This window comes from Pararge aegeria, chromosome 13 (genome assembly GCF_905163445.1).
Source record: "Pararge aegeria chromosome 13, ilParAegt1.1, whole genome shotgun sequence".
NCBI lineage: Eukaryota > Metazoa > Arthropoda > Insecta > Lepidoptera > Nymphalidae > Pararge > Pararge aegeria.
This window is the reverse complement of record NC_053192.1, coordinates 12,902,293-12,922,665: the sequence shown is the minus strand read 5'-3', so window position 1 is coordinate 12,922,665 and position 20,373 is coordinate 12,902,293. Positions and strand designations below refer to the sequence as shown.

General features: G+C 33.7%; 1 protein-coding gene across 3 annotated transcripts in view; it reads left to right on the top strand.

Annotated features, from left to right (window-relative positions):
* LOC120628727 (putative polypeptide N-acetylgalactosaminyltransferase 9) overlaps nucleotides 1-20,373 on the top strand; it is a 197,864-nt gene that overhangs the window by 166,767 nt on the left and 10,724 nt on the right. The gene's annotated exons all lie outside the window — the stretch shown is intronic.

Below are 20,373 nucleotides of genomic sequence, written 5' to 3'. Positions count from 1 at the left end.
AGTGAGACCTTAATTCGGTTAATATGCTAATTAATTTTGTTTAGTTATTAGTTAGTTATGTCAATTCGAATAAAAACATTTTTATATTAACATCAGAACATCTTTGCAAACATTAAATTATTGACGGCTGATTGGTGCATATTAGTATTCAGTAAAAATCGCAATCGGCATAGGAAGCAACTACCGAAGACAAAACAAGATAGAACATAATGAGTTGGTATGATTGATAAAAAAGTGTGTTTACAAAAACTCTGGATAACTATTGTGACGATATACCACGCTAATTTGTAAGTCCTTAAGAAGATAGCTTTGTTATGAAAGAGTTCGTAATAAAAAAATACTATAGTTCCATCCGTCTCGTTCAATGTCTAGGTCAAGTTTTTCGGCTAGTTTTTACAATAAGTCAACGTGCAAAAATATTTGAAACAAAAAGTCGCTACTGTGACCTTACCTTTCATGTCTTTTGCAACGGTCCGCACCGAACCGTTGTGGTCAGCTAGTGTTGCTGCTTGTTTTTACAGTGTTTGTATTCGCATTAACTGGATTGTAAAGGCGTTCCGTTTAAACGTTAAACGGTTTATTTCGTAAGTGACTCTGTTGAGAGGGAATTAAATTTACCGTAAAATTTATTGTAGGCCTTTTTTCGTAAAGTGGAAATCGATACCAAAAGTTATTCTCTTGTGTGTGATATTGCTCGCTAAATGTCCGAGTGATTTATATTTTCTGAATAATAGAGTTACTTATCCAAACATTTGTATTGAAATGTAAGTTAATGAAAATGGTAAAGTTACATTCTGGTTAACTAGGTTTTTGTTATTTTCGTATGACAAGCGACGTAGTTATTGTAGCAGTAGTTATATATATCTTTTAATATCTCTTGTTCAATAATATTACAGTTGCATGTGTAATCATAATAATAGTGCAGAAGACACTAAAACCAAAAGAATTTTTTTTTCCAAAAAAGGAGGGGTTCATTTAAAAAAAATTATCGTCCTAGAATAGTGGCATGCATTTTATAAAAACACTGCCTACCCTATTTGTAAACAAACTTGGAATTGAAAATTTTAAAAAATCTGTAGTCACTATCGGTCTGTGCATGCCACTAACTTCGTATTAAACACCTAACATCTAAACCATCGCAGATACTTCTAATTTGCAAATGGATAATGAAATATATTCGTTTATTACAAACGGTGTTTATATTAAACAAGCACGGATGCAGCTGTCAGGAAAAGCGCTATCAATTCAACGTTTTAGTAGTTAATAAAAAACATCCGTCACGCTGGGAATGACCTCGGGAATTGCACCAAACACATTGCCCCGTATACGAGTTTACCCCTGTTTTCGCCTAGAAATAATATCTGCCTATATTTATTTGAATGTCATCTTCAATAGCCTATTAACAGTGGACTGCTGGACTAATGTCCTTTCCAGGGTTTCTCCATAATCACCACGCTACGTAGACGGATTGGTGAATGCAGTGGTAGTAGAAGTACCATAGAGGATTGGTATGGGAACTATTGCCATAGTAACTATTACTGAGGGAATATAGTAATATTGCCTTATAAGTCACCCGCTGGAAGAGGAGGTGGAGTGATTTCGCATCGTAAGGTAAATGTATTGGTCAATTTTGTGTAAACGCGATGACAGTAATGTTAACATTACTGATAAGTGTTAGGACCTGTATAGTTATTTTTTTGTCCATTTTATCGTTTATAAATCAACTACAAAAACGAATTTCACAGTCGAATATGTTTTAAAATTTATAAGGTATCATGTAAGGCAAAGAATCTTTACATTTGTTTTTTATCAAAAATATGTATTATAATATTATTATTGAAAGAAAAAAATTCGAGGTTTGGTTGGTTTAATATGACACTGCGTTACGTCCCATAGTTAACACGAGTAAAACTGCGGAGAAAAGTTAGCACTGAATAAAGAAAGGCTTGAACTACACAAGTTGAAACAATCCTTATATTGTAAGTCAATGCAAACTCGTGACTCAATGTATGAAGATGTAACCTTCAGCACTAAAAGGTTTGCACCCGGGTTTCACGATTATTAGTCGTGTACTTCCATCATTGCACGTATAGATCGACCACTTTATCCGCTGATCGAATGAAAACAAACAAATGGCAAGACGATCGCCTAATGCACGGTTAAACAACATTGAGACTTCTCTCTCTCTCGTCGCTTCACCTATACGTATTCTAAAATAAGTTAAATATAAAAAGAAAACAAATATTTTTTTTACCAAGAAGACAATCTTATTAAGTTCAGCCTTGCCCTGTACAGAATGTTATATGGATGCATAATTAAGGAGATAATGTAATATTTACATAAGTTTGTATTCAATCTATGACGATTGAACAATTTATAACGGAATGCACATATAGAGAATCTATTGTGATTATGAAACTATTCAGTTGGTGTTGTATTGCATCAATAATATCCTCGTACAGTTTTTCCTTCTCTTAGCCCATCCCGGAAAGTTCAACCGCCATGTTTATTTCTGCCGCATTGCTGTGTTGCGGTCTGAAGAGTGCGGTTGCCAGTGAAATTTCAGACACTTGAGGCTTAGCACCTACGGCTCAGACTGATCAGCATAGTGTGGCACTATATATCTTGCATGCCCTGCGAGAAACCGCTTAAACCATCTCCAATAAACACGCTCGGTTTGTAGGCGATGTACTACTTGCGAGTACTATCATATATCATAAGTAAGCAGCTGAGAGTAACTTAATTCTACTTTTATCAAAATAAAGCTTAATTTGCTAACTCCAATGTAAAGTCAACATCTCCCGAGGATGCTCCGGTTTCGGAGCGAAACGTGCGTAGAGGGTATATTGCCGAAGATCTGTTTGGTGTGGAGTATAAGGATTGAAGAAATTATAAATTACACCACACAGATTCTCCTGCTTTTCGCGGAGTATAGCAAATTAAGCTTAATTTTGATAATAAATCATGGATTTCCGCAAAGTAACGCCTGCTTCTATACAGTATTTAATTCTACTATAAATACTATCAAAACAATGAAATCAAAGCATTGTTTTATATTTTTACAATACGAATTTCCGTTTAGTTTTTTACGTATTTCTAAAACAATGACGTCAAATAGGAAGTTGTTTTGCTACCCAAGGACTTCACAGTCCATTCTCCGTTGAAGATGATCTCATATAAGGTCTATTCGTGCCAATAACGCAGTTACTTTATACTTAATGGAAATTTTTGAGCTAATTGCATACATTGCTGGCAGTTACGAACACATTCTGTAAACGTCTTAAAACCAAAACGGGTGTTACGAGCGTAAACAAGTTTTATCTAAGGAATAAATAGGTGGGTTATTTTTTTGTACTTGTAGCATTATTTGTTTTTATTTTTACAGACGTTTGCTTTCAAGTAAAAAAACCTTTTTCGACCTCTTTATTTATAATTAAAACCGTCACTAGTTTACAATACATTATCTACGGCAAGGAAAGGATAGTCAACATTATTTAACTATCCTACTCTTGCGGTTTCATTGCTGATTTTTCGTACGATTTGCCTTCTACGAGAGAGGAGACCTTTGCCTAACTGTGAAACGTTAATAGGATGATGGTGATGCGTATTTTTATATACACAAATATATAGGCATCGAATTAAGAATCTACGTTACAAAGACATCGTTATTGTGCAAAAAGTTCAATCCAGATGTTTTAATTTTTAAATATATTACAAAAGTAATAATTCACATAACATATTTTAAATTAAAAACAACTCAACTGAAGACTACAGCCAAACCGCGGGGCGTATAAATTGTGACAGTGTATTTTCATAAAAACCACGGAACCGTGTTACACACACATTTTGTAGCAACATAAACTTTATGAACCAAGAAATAAGGACTACAACCACTTATTCAAGCTAGCAGTGTACAGCAAGCTCTTATTCATAGTACGGTCACATATTTTCAAATAAAATATGAAGATGGCTTTTGCTATGTGAATAGAATGTACGATGGAGTGTCAGGGCCAGTGCAATTTGAGGCACGGCGTAAAAAAATTTTTTCAATGTATATAATTTTTCTTTACGCGTACGATTTGTTAATTATTTAAAATTAATATCTAGTCTTAAGGCTAATTAGTACTTTTTTTTAACTGAAACTTATACAGCAATTTATTATCTAAGAATTAGGTCCAATGATTTATCTTAGATGTTCATAATATGGAAGACACTTAGTTCTTGACTAGACGATACGATTCAACATACCTATTTCAGATTTATTATATTATACCGGAGATTCCAGAAGTCGACATTTTGGAAAAAAGTGAGCTGCCGTTATTTAATACTTGTTTTCTTGTGAAACCAAGCTCTCAAAAACTGTACGCATGGTGTAGAGTTTATCTTAGTGAATTTTTCTATCAAAAATATTATTATTACTATTTTTTAATTATTACTAAAAATATTTATTATTTTAAGTAATAATAAAAAAATAGTATATTTTGGTATCCTTCGGAAACTGTGCCACGAAGATCCATTTACGTCGCCGCAAATGGAAGTGGATTTGTCACACCCTGCGGAGGAACCAGGGGAACAGAGAATCCAATGCAGGGAATCCAACGGGGAAGCGTGAAAGGGGAAGACCAAAACAAATCTGGCGGCGAACTACCATAGCGGAGGTGCAGAAGATTGGCCTTACCTGGAGTGATTAACCGCACGTGGCCACAGATAGGTCGCAATTGAGAAGTGTCGTGTCTGCCCTTTGCCCCTAAAGGGTCCCCCAGATCCAAGGGTAGGACGCAAAAAAGATTCGTCGGAAAGACGTTAAGTAGACTGTTTACCCGTTATTATCATTACAGTCTGGCCAATGACATAATTGCATTCCTGACGTTTGTCTGTTGGTCATGTGAAACAATAATACACAATTGACATATATACCTATACCTACTCGCAACACAAGAGTAGGTATGCATTAAAAACATGCACATACTTATTTGTGATTATTTTTTGTGCAAAGCTGTAAACTTCTTTTTTATTTGATTATTAATATTATGATCATTCTTTGGTGATGGTAAAACAAATGGCAGAAATTTTTAATATTATCAATACAATACTACCTCCAAGTTATTCGATTACAATCTGTCAGGAACGCATTCTTCCCACGTTCGGACTTTAACATGTAGTGATAGTCGTTAAAGTATCCCAAACAGTGTTTGAATAGTGCGCCTATAGCTTTATATGCATGATCTCACAAAGCGCTGATGCTATGACATCATATTGACACGATTCAAAGTATTTTTAATATCAAAAACAGTTCCACTCAGCAGCTGGATCAATTACTGTTGGACCAATTAGCACTGCAGGCTATTAAGGCATGTTATTTTAGTTATTTATTCTCTCTTTATTTGCACGTGTTATTTTTGAAATAATAGGAATACTTACAGTAGCTTCACAATTTATTGATTATTTATTGATATACTTAGTGTTTCTCAGAAAAACCATTAGTCTATGAACCATAAATAAACAATCGACTTACAATCTAATAGTCAAAAACTAGTAGCAACTGCTGTGAACAAAGCAAACGCATATAAGTAGATCACAAAAGGCGGCCTTATCGCTAAGTCGCTAAGCAATACACAGTTAAATAAATAACTCTATTCCGCCAAGCTTGAAGGAGACGCTATGCATCGCAAAACTCTGATATCATTGCTAACCTCCTTTCCTAGATGTAATCAACCTCCAGTCTCAATCTGAACTCTCAGCGTATTAACGTCCCACTAGGCAAAGGCCTACATTTTCTAGCCTATGAGATACAGTGAGAAAATCCTAGTAATAATTTGTTGTTACACAGTGTAAGGGGTTTTATTTTTACATGTCTTTCATACGAATTAGTTTTTTCAAATTGCTAGGTACTATTCTACTCCTAACTTCAAAACATAGGACTTTTATACCACACCTGGTGGGGTATGAAAGTCCCATGTTTTGAAGTCCTATACCTATACCCCACCGAGTTTATAGACTCAATATTTTAGGAGATTTCATGATTATTCAGCCAGACACGAGTTACACTACATATTTTTCATAACTCCCTCAATATGAATATCAAATGAAAAGGCTTTTGACGAGAAAAAGCATTTAATATATTTTAATTACTTAAAACGCACATAACTTAGAAACAACTCGGCCCCCCGAAACTGAAGTCGAACTCCTACCCACTGGGCGCTACAATTAATAGGCTTGACACAAGTTGGGGTTTTTTTTTATTTTTTTTTTATATATATTTTAAATGTTTGAAATTTTTTATATACAGATTGTTTTTTTTTTATTAGATGAGATTCGTAACAGTGGCACATTGTTATAACAGGTAGGCATATACCTATGGAAACGAATTTATTGTTTTTATTTTCAATTTTGTTGTGCAAACAAGACTTATGTTTGTCAGCAAGCCGCGTCCTTGGATGTTCCTGTTTCCAATTTTCTTGTCGTCCAATTACATTGTGCGTACAGAAATTGGCTCGACAAATACGGAAAATATCTTGAGTATTTTTTACCGGTTCCTAACTAACAAGATGAAATGAATACCTGGCAGTGCACATGCTCCTCTTTTTTATGAGCTGAGTATTCTGAACTGAATTTTATTAAAACAGGAGGTTTCTTAGTTAAATATGTAAAGCATATAAATGTGTCGATGTTTACATTAACCTTTTTAGTGGTTGAACGGATTCTCATACTTATTTATTTATTTAGTACCAAGTATTCATAAACAATATTTATTTATTTATTAAAGAACACAAACAAGGAAAATTACAAATAAATATTTTGTTTCTAATCAGTGTGACTGGCCACTTAAAGGTGTGCACAGTATTTACTACAAAATTACCGATATTAACACTTAATATTAACACACTAGATATTAACACAAACTATAATCAAAATACAAAAAGTTAAACAAAAATAACATTACAATAAGAAAAATCAAAAAAAGAACAAAAGAAAACTAAAAATTATAATCCAAAAGTGGAGTTCGGATTGCTTGACAAAGCCTAGCACGTTACACACATACATTAATATTTTTCATTGCTAGCACCGATTCTAATCACATGTATTTATTCATTCAGACGGCCGATTGGCGCAGTTTGCAGCGACCCTGCTTTCTGAGCCCAAGGCTGTGGGTTCGATTCCCACTACTGGAAAATGTTTGTGTGATGAGTATGAATGTTTTTCAGTGTCTGGGTGTTTATATGTATTTTCTTAGTATTTATGTATATAATTCATAAAAATATTCATCAGGCGTCTTAGTACCCATAACACAAGCTACGCTTACTTTGGGGTTAGATGCCGATGTGTGTATTGTCGTACTATATTTATTTATTTAATTATTTAATTAGTACCGCGTTGTCACAAACAAGAAAATATGTGGACATGGTAAAACATCTCTATTAGGGAGAGAACCAATTAGAGAGTTTGGGAGAGAAAGAGATAGGTACAACAATAGTCAAAAGTAGTACTTACGCAAACGCTAGACGTTTTTTAAATAGATACATGACTAACTAGATACAGTATACACAATACAATTAAACAAATACGGTATGACGTACGATCGATAGTTTATGGGCCGGACAGTGACAGAAGCTACTTTTTATCCTGCGAAAATGCCATAGGTCTATTGCTAAATATGTTATTTTTTTACTAAATAGCTGACAAAATGTGTTTTATTGGGATTTTTCCTTCTTTCGCGCAGCAACACTCACATTTATAATGTTTCAGGGACAGCTGGTAGATATACGGTACAAGCGGGCGAAGCCGCGATCAGAGCTTTACAGTAATAGATTGAGCAAAATCATTTCCAATCAAACATGCGAACAAAGACTATCGAATGCCATTTAGAAACCAATTAGCTAACCACATAGCCCGCTACCATCTTGGACTGCATTATCACTTAATACAAGGTGAAATTAAATAAACAAAATAAATATACTACGACAATACACACATCGCCACCTAGCCCCAAAGTAAGCGTAGCTTGTGTTATGGGTACTAAGATGACTGATGAATATTTTTATGAATTATATAAATAAATACTTAGAAAATACATATAAACACCCAGACACTGAAAAACACTTATGCTCATCACACAAACATTTTCCAGTTGTGGGAATCGAACCCACGGCCTTGGACTCAGAATGCAGGGTCGCTGCCCACTGCTCCAGTCGGCCGTCAAAAAAAAAATTACAATTTAGTAGACTAAAAAAATGTTTTATCACATAATATTATGTGCAATTTTGACATTTATGGATCAACACATGAGATCGCCATCATTTCACTACCGTATAATTCTCATGTAATGTAACGTACGTACGTATCAAAAGTGTCAACTATAGGCCTATTTGAATAAAGTTTTTTTTTGACTTTGACTTTACCTTATTAGTAAAATGAAACCTCAAGTCTGTTGTAATCTGAGAAATCATCAATTATACAGTAACCTCGATGCAATAAAAATATACGAGTATATATTATATGATATGATATTGTTCAAACTAATACCTCCATTGTTTGGTCCATGATTCTATTTTACCTACTCTTAATTCAGCCGCGATAATACCGGAACTCATGAAATTTTTAGTTTTCGTGATGCAAATTAGTAAAAGGGTTCGCTCGTGAAATTATGTCACGACATGACAAAAAATGTCGAAACATTTTTATTATTCGTAGAAGTTGCACAAATGGAAGTGCAAGATAGAAAGCAATTGAAGTAATGTCATCTCAGCCCTCAACGGGAAGTTTTATTAAGGCCGTAATACTTTCAGTTTACGTACCCGTTTATTGTCTTTTGAAAAATGTCAACACAATTCCAACCTTAGCCCCTTAGCTCTTTAAGAGACCGCACACATGAAGAATTTCGAAAAATGCGGACGTCTGAAATGCTATGTCCACTTATATGCATAGTGATAGCAGTGGCGTGCATAAAGGGTATGCAGATGATATAAAATGAAAAAAAAAATCCAGTACAAGTTATAAAAAAACTTAAGCATAAGCATTGTAAGAGTTATAAAAAGCCTACCCTTAAGTATTTATAATATCATTTATAATCTCGTACTTGAGATTTTCTTCTTTTTATATCATCTGCATACCCTGTGCATACCCTTTATGCACGCCACTGAGTGATAGTGATGCCGACTTAGTAATAACGATAAGAGACGCTAAATTAGGCTTTAACACTCAATAGTTATCCATTTTTAAAATAAATTCTGATAAATATATTTGTATTGTTATTTATCCAAAATCAAAAGGCGCTATCTAGCATCCATATGCGAAGATAAAGCCCCTGATGGAAAATGTGTTTATTGTGAATAAATAAAGTAATACAATGTCAGCTAAAACAGCTTTGTCAAAGGTGTTCCAGTATTAAATAAAAGCTTTTGATAAATGGGACCACATAAAAATATGTGTTGTAGTAGCGATATGTGTTGTTGTAATAAAAAGTGAATTAAGGAAAATTTAGTCGAAGCATTACTTTAAAAACATAAAATCAAAATTGAAATCTAGCTGATGAATCTAACAAAATGATAAGAGTTCGAGTAAAATAAAAATAAATGTAAGCGTATTTAGATCTTTACAATGAGAGGCGTTTTAAAACGTGGTTTATATAAAAGTATTGTTTATGAGGAGGACATTTTGTAAAGTGGAAAGTGTTTACTTGACAGCGCTATCTGCTTTTAAAATAAAATCTTTTGTCTGGATATGACACTTAATTTCTTGGGAAATAACGAGGCGGCAAATACTAGATTTAGAAAACAATAATAGTACAGCCAAGCTAAAAGCGTTTCTATTGAAGGAGGCACAAGCGTAACAGGACAACCGTAGAGGAATATACCAATCAGATTAGTGGGAGATAACGTGATCGATAAATTATCACGTCATCTGTCAGTCGTCTGATTGGATTATAACTATTTGTCTACGTTCCGATTCGCTTAGTTTCCACTAAGATTACAACAATGAAATAAATGTATTTAAAAATTAAGAAGAACAAGTAAAAATATTTTCAGTTTTAAAAAAGAACAGGGAAAATTTTAAGCTTACAATATGTTACTGGCTGTTGACTTCGTCCGCGTTGGTTTTTGTTTTTAAAGCATCCCGTAGGAACAGTTTATTTGAGCGATGTGTGGCATACAATTAAGTTGTAGTTCTATATTGACCTCCGTGGCGAAGCGGTGAGCGCTGTGGATTTAAGTAGGAGTTCCGAGTTATATCCCTGGCACGATCTGGTGAGAGGCTCCGGCCGTGGCTAGGTAGGCAAAAGTATATGGCATTATTATATATTAATAAATTTTGTAGGCAAAATTTTGTTACTTTGGGTTAAATTATTTCAATTTTCTTAGGGATCTCTGATTTTTGTTCAAATAAATTAAAGCCTATGTTACTTCGTAATAGTTTCATCTTTCCTCTTTATCTATATATATATAATGAAAATGGTCTTCGTTTGAGGCTCAATCACGCCTAAACCACTGATCGTATCGACATGAAACTACCACCATTCGATGCGAAATTTTTCCTAGATGGTTTATGGCTATCTATTTTTTGAATTCCAACATTCCTTCATTTTTTTATTGCTGTTTTACTTTTATGAACATTTATCCCGCTAATAAAAACAAAAGATAAGCATTTTCTCTTGATTCTTTTGTTTTCATGGATTTCAACAGAGTGTATTAAACGGATTATGGTTTTTTACATTCAGCTAAGAATCTACTCACGGTAGTGGAGAACGGCTGGACCAATTGGGCTTTTTTTATCTTCAGAATTGTCAGGAGAAAGTTTTGTATGTAAGAAAATTTTAAAAAAGCCCGATAAAAAGTTAAAAATTTCGATGATAATCGAAGAATTCCCATCTATATAGTCACTCACCACGAAATCTCGGGAACCATAAGACTTAGAAACGTGAAACTTGGTAGGAATATTACTTTTGCTATGTAGAGGTCAGCTATGAATATATTTTAAGAAATTCATTCCCCAAAGGGGATTACGGGGGCGTTAACAATGAACAATTCCCGTTTTTAAACTATAGCTCCTATAGACTTCAAATTCAAATTTGGTAGGAATCTTCTGTAAAAGGTGTAGAAATAGGCTATGAACGAATTTTACGATAGCTCACCCCACAGGGGGTTGCGGGGGTGGGTATTAACAATTAATATTTTTAATTTTCCAGCTAAAGCTCCTACAAGCTCCAAATTTTGTAGGAATTTTCTATAAGTGATGTAAAAATGATTTATGAACAAATTTTACGATAACCCACCCCAAAGAAGATTGCGGGGGCGTTAACAATAAAAATTTTCAATTTCCAAGCGATAGCTCCTATAGACTCCAAATTTAGTGAGAGTATTCTATATGTAATATAAAAATGATCTTCGAGCGGATTTTACAATGAATCACCTCCAATAAGGTTCGCGGGGGTGGGTGTTAACAATAAAAAATTTCAATTTCGAAATATAGCTTCTAAAAATTCTAAATATCTTCTTCTTTCTAAATCTTTTATTATTCACATAAAGAACATCTCAAAATGGATTTCAATAAAGTCTACTTCCGACAGGAATTGCGGGGGTGGGTGTTAAAATCTAAAATTTTTATTTCTAACCTGTAACTTCTACAGACTCCAAATTTGGTGGGGATCTTCGTGTATGTAGGGATATTCGTGTATTTCCTTACAACAATCGTCTTTTTGGCAGCGGAGAAAAAGTCATTGAGAGGTTTCAAAAACTTAACTTTACATGTAGCTATCCAATCAACGGACTAAGAATTTTACATTCATTTTACTTTTGCAGACTACTTAACCGACGAATTCTTTTATTGCGGGATCGCGGAAATGTAACAGATTAAAATGAATGCATTTTCCAAGCACATGAGATGTGGAAAAGAAATTTAGTTACTTATTCCAATAGAATTCATAAAAAACATGCACAATTAATTTTCTATAAAAAATTGATGTCACGGAGAAAATTTTAGTTAACAGAAAATTCGTCGCACTTGAACCTAGACAGATTTCAACTTCACATATGAGACTTGCAATGACTTTAACTTAAACTTTCAATGCTCATTTCAAATTTTTTTCTTCATGTCAATTATTATTAATTTTTGGAAGAAAGGCACGGAAATGTTATAATGATTGCACATTGAAAGTTACAATGAATATTAGTGAGAAAAATCACCTGGATGAAAGATACAGGCTAAATCGATGGAATTTGGAATTTGAGTAAGTCTAAACAATATCGATGCTTACAGTTCTATCCGCGGGGCCTATTTATGTTCATACAAAAATAAAAAAAAAGGAGAATAATAAAAATATGAAAAAAATAAATAAAAATGAAACTTTATGTAATTTATTTCCTTTTTCAATTCGCCCAGCGAAGCGGGCTGGAAACGGCTAGTAATTTTATAAAACGTAGATAAACAAATTAATGTCATTTCTGTTATTGCTCTATAGTCGGTATTTTATTGGAACCTGAAGCAAATCAAAAACAAATTGAAACGTTATTACATTCAGGGTACATGCAAAAACTACAAGGCGGGTGTTCATCCAGACCATTTCTACAAATTCTATTGATTAACATTATAGAAATATTTCTTTTGTTTTTTTTTTCCTTACATTAAACATTAATTAATATATATTTGTGCAACGCAAAAATCTTCTATAATGAAGATTAGCGTAATGTAATTGAGATTTAAACAAAAATGTATTTTTTATTTATAATAAACAGATTTAAATTTAAATTTTTTTTTTTTAGATAAATTTCTTTTGAAAGTTATTAGTTGAGAAATCTCAGCTATAGTAATTAATGTAGGTTTCTACTTCCAAAATCCGACTGTCACATATATCTATAATATTGAAACTAATATTGAAATTCAATTTAATGCCCAAATATATTTTTTTTAAAAGTAGTCTGTTTGTCGACTGAATTTATTTTAAAGGACTACCTAACTGAAAATACTTAATTAAATTTGTCTCGTTGTTTAGTACCGTTCACTTCACACGTTCTACCGTCGGTCCTGTGTTTGATATTCAGGTGGATCAGAAATTGTTTTGTACTCGGTTTCCTCATTTCTCAAACAATCAATTCTCAGTCTTGATTTAGGAAATTGGCGTTTTCCACCTACGTGTTTCAGAGATCATGTTAAGCCGTCCCGGGTATCATCACTAAATTATTTTGAGAATAATTGTTAAAGCTCGCTTAAACAATCTAAAAACCCTTTGTAAGAAGATATATTTGCTTATTAAAAGTAACACCGGCAGAATATAAAAAAAAACCAAAATATTAATAATAATAAATGATGAACATATTCGAATGATATTTGAAAAAGCTTATATTTGGTTTTTAAATGTCATAATAGTGAGTATTGCTTGCATATCAGATGGTACTAAGCTTAATAAGGCGATATTTTTGGCCAATTTTAATTTATAGTTTATAAGATAATTGTTACAAGCTATGGAATTTTATCCGATATAAATTATGTTATTTTTATTATTATATCTTCACAATTTTGAACTGGTTAGCTACCTCACAAACCCACATGGTATAAATGAGAGTGGATATTTCGATTGCAAATTAATCGGTTGATAATTTGTCATTGCATGCATTCGTGCTATTCAATTCGCGAGTGAGATAACCCGATCGAATTGATTGATACACAATGTTATTATGGGCAATTTAAATGGACCGGAAGCCAATAATGCTATTAAATTAATTAATCCGACCTTTTGTGAATTAGGAACATGATCCATCATTAGCGTTGTGAGCTTTCTCAGTTAAGGTTAGCCTATCCTATCCTATCCTAGCTTTAGTTTTGAGTTAACGAATGCAGTTATCACCATCACTAACATTAGTGTAACATGTTAATTGTATGAACGCTTTATAAGTGCCTGTTATAAGGTCTACATGAATAAAATATTTTTGAAAATTTGTTCTTGTTCTTCTTCTTTCTATCGGGATTTACTATTTTAATTTTAGAAATCATCATAATTTTTATTTTTAAATCATTACCTTTCGCCTACAGGGCACTACTCTCAAAATGAGAAAGGTTTAAGTCGGTCGTCTACCACGCTGGCCAAGTACAGTTTGGTAGACTTTACATATCTTTGATAACATTGTGTGAAACTTTCAGGCGTGCAGGTGTCCTAAGGATGTTTTTCCTTCGGTGTTAAAGCAAGAGATTTAATTGTTTCAAATGCACATAACTCCGAAAGGGTGGAGTTGCGTGCGGGGATTGCATCGTACTCCTGAGTACGATGCTGAAGTCTTACCCGCTGGGCTATCACGGCTTAAAGTTCTATATACGCTTCTTCTTAGACAAACTAATTTAAACATCTTCATGAGATTGAAGAACTATATATAAATGTATCGTCTCACGATTACTGCGTTGTATTATTTTATTTAAAATTTTCTATTATTTATAGATAACAGCTGACTGTTTTTTTCTCATTTTGCTTTTCTTTTAGCCTCCTACATGTAAATTTTGTGATTTATGTTTGTAATTCTAATTGCTATGGTTTCACTGAAAACTTTTAGTGATTTGGTGACATGTTAACTTAACAACAGATTCATTACTTAAAAAATAAGGTATATCGCTACACTTGATTTGACACCCTGAACTTTGACCCGTGCTTCAAAAAGTAGAAAGAGTAGAAGCTGTTTTTCTTCGTTACTCTTTGCTTGAACTGTTCTCCATATATAACTTAGTTATATATAAGGAATAGTATGGAGCTCCATATGTAACTTATAAAGTTAGACGGCTAACTTACATTAGTTATCCGTGTTATGTCGTGAGCAATCAGAAGGCTGACCGAAGCCAAACATCATAATTATAAGAAGGCGTGCACGCACGTCATCATTTTATCACGAAAGACTCGCGCACATCTTCATATAAAGCGTATCACCGGGCTCTCTACATAGATCCAGCTCAAGGCAGCCTTTTATCATTTGAAAGCGATACAAATCTGTTACCCCAGACGTAAAAATGAACCACTGACTACTCCTCATTCAAAGATATCATAGCTGAGGTTATGGAAATCTGATAATAACGTTACTTGTTTCAATGAGCGATTAAGCACTTGTTAATTGTTATAAGTGGCGTGCGTTCGTACTATTCAATCCGATAGTTCAATACACAGATGAGATAACTCTTAAGCTTATTGAGGTATTGTGCTCAATTAATGATCGTATAATGGTCTTATAACATGCAATTAGCACTAATATAATGGATGAAAACAGTTTCATAGGATTTGCAAAAAATAAACGTCACAGGTAAAGAAATCTTTATGGATTTCATTCCAGCGAATTTATTAAGTAAAAAGTTTATCAGAATGTAAGTACCTACTCTTCTGGATTTTAATCTGAGAAAATTTTGTTATCACGATAAAAGTCCTCTCTTTTATAGAAATCGCCTAACCACTACATATCATTACATCGCATGCGCAATATTCTGATAATATTAAACGACCCATCCCAAAAAAACCAATTAGATTTTTGGCTAAAGTAGAATATTTTTAAAAGAATAACTGATCTAAGTATTTCCAATGGAGTCGTTCCTAGTATGTTGTGCTATAAAAGTGATAGAAAAATGAAATAACGTGTTTCTCATATTCAATTTAACTTAAAAAGAAGAAAGGAACATCGGAGTAAAAATGACTGGAGGAAAAAGGGCATTGCATTTGCTCGATGCAGCGACGGGTTTAATACCTCACAAATGTCATTAGCAGAATTCTCGGGGGAGAGGAGGCGGGCAGGAGGGCGGTCAGTGCCCTTTTGTGTTGCCTTGCAGTTCGCATTCTAGGTTGCATGTGCGATATATTATCTATCAGCTAAGGTTACGTACACTATGTCTTGCAATCTCTTACGCCTCGATGAGCGGAATTTTGAAAATTATCGATGCTGGATACTAGAACGATGGTAAATTTTTATATAATGTATAACCTATATTGTAGATGACAAAGAAACTTACTGGGCAGATGGGTTGGTGATTGTAGTAGTAGCACAAAGGATGCTGATGCCCATTATTATATTATACTAGCAGTTGCCCGCGACTTCGTCTGCGTTTGATTTTGTTCTTTGATGTGGCATTAAATTTAGTTGTAGATCTAAAAAAAATTAAAGTATTCAGTATCGCTAAGTCTTAAATGAAGGGTTTGCTGCTGTCCGCTGAGGAGTTCTGTCCTTTATCTCCAACAATAGTTTGGGCAAAATTAAACACATATTATAAACTCTATAGTACAAAAATAATTATTTAAATCGGTTATAATTTGTCGGAGTTATGGTGTAAAATCGTCAAACACTTTCATCCCCTTTCCCAAAGGAACCGAGCTTAATGTCGGGATAAAAAGTATTCTATATTACTTCTAACACTTCCAAGAATATGTGTACAAAGTTTCAGGAGGATCGGTTAAGTAGTTTTTGCGTGAAAGCGTAACAGACAAACTTACATTGACATTTATAATATTAGTTTAGATTCGCTTAGTCGCCTCGTACGACACCAACCGGAGGAAAAGGGGTGGTGACAACTATATCCTTATCTGCCTTTACCACAAGGAGCTTAAGAATACGATTACTAAAGAACTTAAGATTGAATATAAAGTTGAGTTTGATTTAGAAAACATAAATAACAATTAAGGTAAAAAAAATTATATCATTTATGGAAACGTTAATCGAAAAAAATCGTCTTCAATATGAATCATTTAAAAGGTAAGCATTAAACAAATGGAAAGCCACTAATGTAGGAACTAAATACAGTTGACAATTAGATAAATTAATCGGCTTACCAGTCAGAAAATCGATAGCTCTTAGGTAGTGAACTAATGGAATTACACGATTCCGACCCGCACGGCCAATTACCGGGGATTCTACGGGTGCGCTGATATATGACCATCATTAGCCAGGCCAGGTAGGTATGGGTGACCTATGAGATAATTTGTGCACTGTTGTACATAATAAAAAAGAGAATTATTGAAAACAATTGGTTTTTTTATGTAAAAATTCAAATATTATGAATGAAAATTCGGTTGAACTTGCCAGAATTCGGAGCTTTCGCTTTGCTAAATATGTAAGAAAAAGCAATTCAATATAAATGATTACAACCTTTTTTGTGACTATTCACAAACACATAAACAAACTATTATTTTCTCTGGAGCTCCTATATTTGGTTCTGGCATTATTATACTAAGTGCATGCTAAGTTATTTACATCTCAATGTACTACATACTGTAAGTAACAAATTTTGTGATACATTTTACAAAATTAAGGAAGCGGTTTACATGCCATCGTCATGGTGACGATTGACGAACCAATTAGCAGTCAACTACAGGGCACGGGTCTCCTATCAGAATGAGATAAGCTTAGGTTGCAGTCCACGATGCTGGCCAAGTGCGTATTGGTAGACTTCACACGCCTTTGAGAACTATGTGGAAAACTCTTAGGCATGTAGGTTTCCTCACGCTGTTTTCTTACCGTTAAAGCATGTGCTGTTAAAAACGCACATAACTCCGATAAGTTACAGGTGCGTACCGGGGATCGAACTCGATCCCACCCAAAGAGAGGCCGAAGCCCTAACCAAGTAGGCCCATAGCATGGCACTTACGGTGCGTAGGTACCATGAGAAATGTGTACATGGTAGTGAGATGATAGCGATAACCATATTCTTAAACTTTAAACTATGAGGTTTCCAAACGCGTCCTATCTAAGAAGCCCACAACAAACTTAGCCGGGTGTTCTTTTTTGGTATCACCATCTCACACACATTATCCATTAAAATTATTAGAATAACAACCTGATTAAAGCAATACCATAGCGTATAGTCTTTTATCCTTTACATTATAATAGGACTTTTCTTTAAACTTACGTTTTATGCAAACTTTGAACTTTATTGTACCTAAAATTATATGAAATTTCCTTTAAACGAATCATGATTTGTTATGTTACCAAGTATATTGCACTGCAAGTTTATTCGTACTTCTAATGTTCAAATCAATGCAGTCCCATTCTTTCTTAAATTTAGAATTTTTTTTGAACATAGGTACATTGAGTTTTCAAATATTTATTGACGATACATTTCATTATTTTTTTACAACTGCGCTATCTCCGTTTCTAGTTTCCTATTGGATAATGAAAACAAATTACGCTCTTATAAGTTATTCCATCCATTGTCTATTAAAATGAGAAGTACGAGAACGAATGAGAATTCTGCAGTGTTTTGCCAATATTTTTTATTATTATGTTGATAAGAAGACGGAAATCACTGTCAATATTTTCCTAAGCTTCATTGTCGCTCTAAAATTATTAGGGGTGGTTTAACTGGTTTACCTAACGTATTATCGTAATATAATTTTACCATTGAAACACCCGCGAGACATGCTTGCGGCAAAAACTTCGCTTTTATAACTTTATTCCTACTCGATATATTCACAAAGTTGCTGAATACTTTATTGCTTTCGTATTAATTACATGAGTTACACGTCTACATCGTGTTCAGATATTATGTATAATGAAATATTACGTAATTTAATACACTATTGAAGTGCTGAAACTCATATTAAACGTTCACATTATAACATCATGTCATAAATTTTCTGCGGTAATAAGTTTCCTTTTATTATTTAGCCTTTAAGCTTTTATTACGGCACGTGAAATTGTATTCTTATGAACTTTGAATTTTAATACCTTTATAGGCTTAAGTGAGATTTACCAAATGAGTAACCACTACGTTGTTTGATTACATTATATACGGTACAGGTAAATGCTTTATCATGAACCTATCGAAAAAATTTAATTTTGTTTTATGAAACCACGGTAAAAGTAAAACTTTTTTTTCTAATTATAGACATGGTGGACATTTAACTAAAAAAATTCGGAATAATATTCCATTAAGTCTATAAAAATCGCTTCATCAATCTTAAAATTAAGATGGATGAAGCTACGCTACTTGGAAAATGGGAATGATAATGGGAAATGATAAAAGTAGATTAGGTCTCCAACTAATATTTTATTGAACTCTGTGTCTTAGAGTACGACAAACATAATACTTAGCAATTATTTAGAGGACATACACAAATAAAAAAAAAACAATGTTTTATAATCGATAATTTTGATCCGTTTTTCAATTATTTTCAATCATTTCATTATCAATTCCATCTTCATCACATTTTATAAATGTAACCAATATTTCATGAAGCACTAACACAAATGAGTGATAGTCTATACACTACACGGTCAGCTTATGCGAGGCGCCGCCTTATTGTCCTCGACTGCTCTTACGAGCGCTTGTCACTTTATCCCTACTTCGCAGGTGACCGTCACGCGACATGCAACACACAGTCGAAAAAGTCAAACCAAGAACTTTTATTCTCGATGATTCCGGTTATAGTAAATAAAACGTGTGATGGGAATAAATTACAAGGCATAATCCAGGCTGCTTCTGAGATTATTTCTCAGAAGCAGCCTATGTGACGTAAATTATAGGCTACGCAATGGAGTGACCCTTTCAGTAACTAATAGAAATTGGATCGGAGCGTGGCAGGAAGAAGATTAGAAATGTGAATGTATTGAAAAACTAGGTGTTAAGAGCCTTGATGCAATTGCAAGATTGAAAGGATTCGTCATTATCAACCCAATAATGGCCCAGTACAGGGCACGAGTTTAGGGTCTTCTCTGTGAGAAGAACTTAAGCCGTAGACCACCACGCTGGCCAAGTGCGGATTGGTGAACTTCTGACGCCTTTGGGAACATTCTGGATAACTCTCAGGCATTCAGGTTTCCTCACCCAGATCTAATTGTTCGCACTTAATCAACAAGAATAGATTAAGTACGATAAATTAGAACCACGGAAACTGATACAAAATAAAAGGGATAAAATAATATCAAAAAATCATAGAAAAATATTAATAATATGCAGAAGCTGAGTCTATTACGTTGTTCTGAACTCAATGCATTTTGAATTGTAAATATAGCTCTCTCTCGAAACTTTCGGTTGTTATTTTAATGAGATAGTTAGTCTCAGGGTAATGCAGATAGATACGCGGGTGGTTTCTTTACTCCTTCATTAATAATAATATACTGCTACGGCACAGAAGTGGTAACTGTACTTTACAACAATAATATCATCAAGAGAGCGAAGTTCACCAACTTCATTGCGCATTAACTTCTGTAGCGGATGAATTTTAAACTAAGTCCCAGGCCCCCTAAAGGACAATTTCACGTTCACTTAGTGAGTGTAAAAACTTAAATTCTCAGTTGTTTTGTTTTCTTTTTATTTATATTTGAAATAGTTTGATAACAGCTTGAATGAATTCAACAACTGCAAAGAAAATAGCTATTCTAGAAAAACAAAATTCAAAAAAGATGCTTGAAATATGGACGCAAT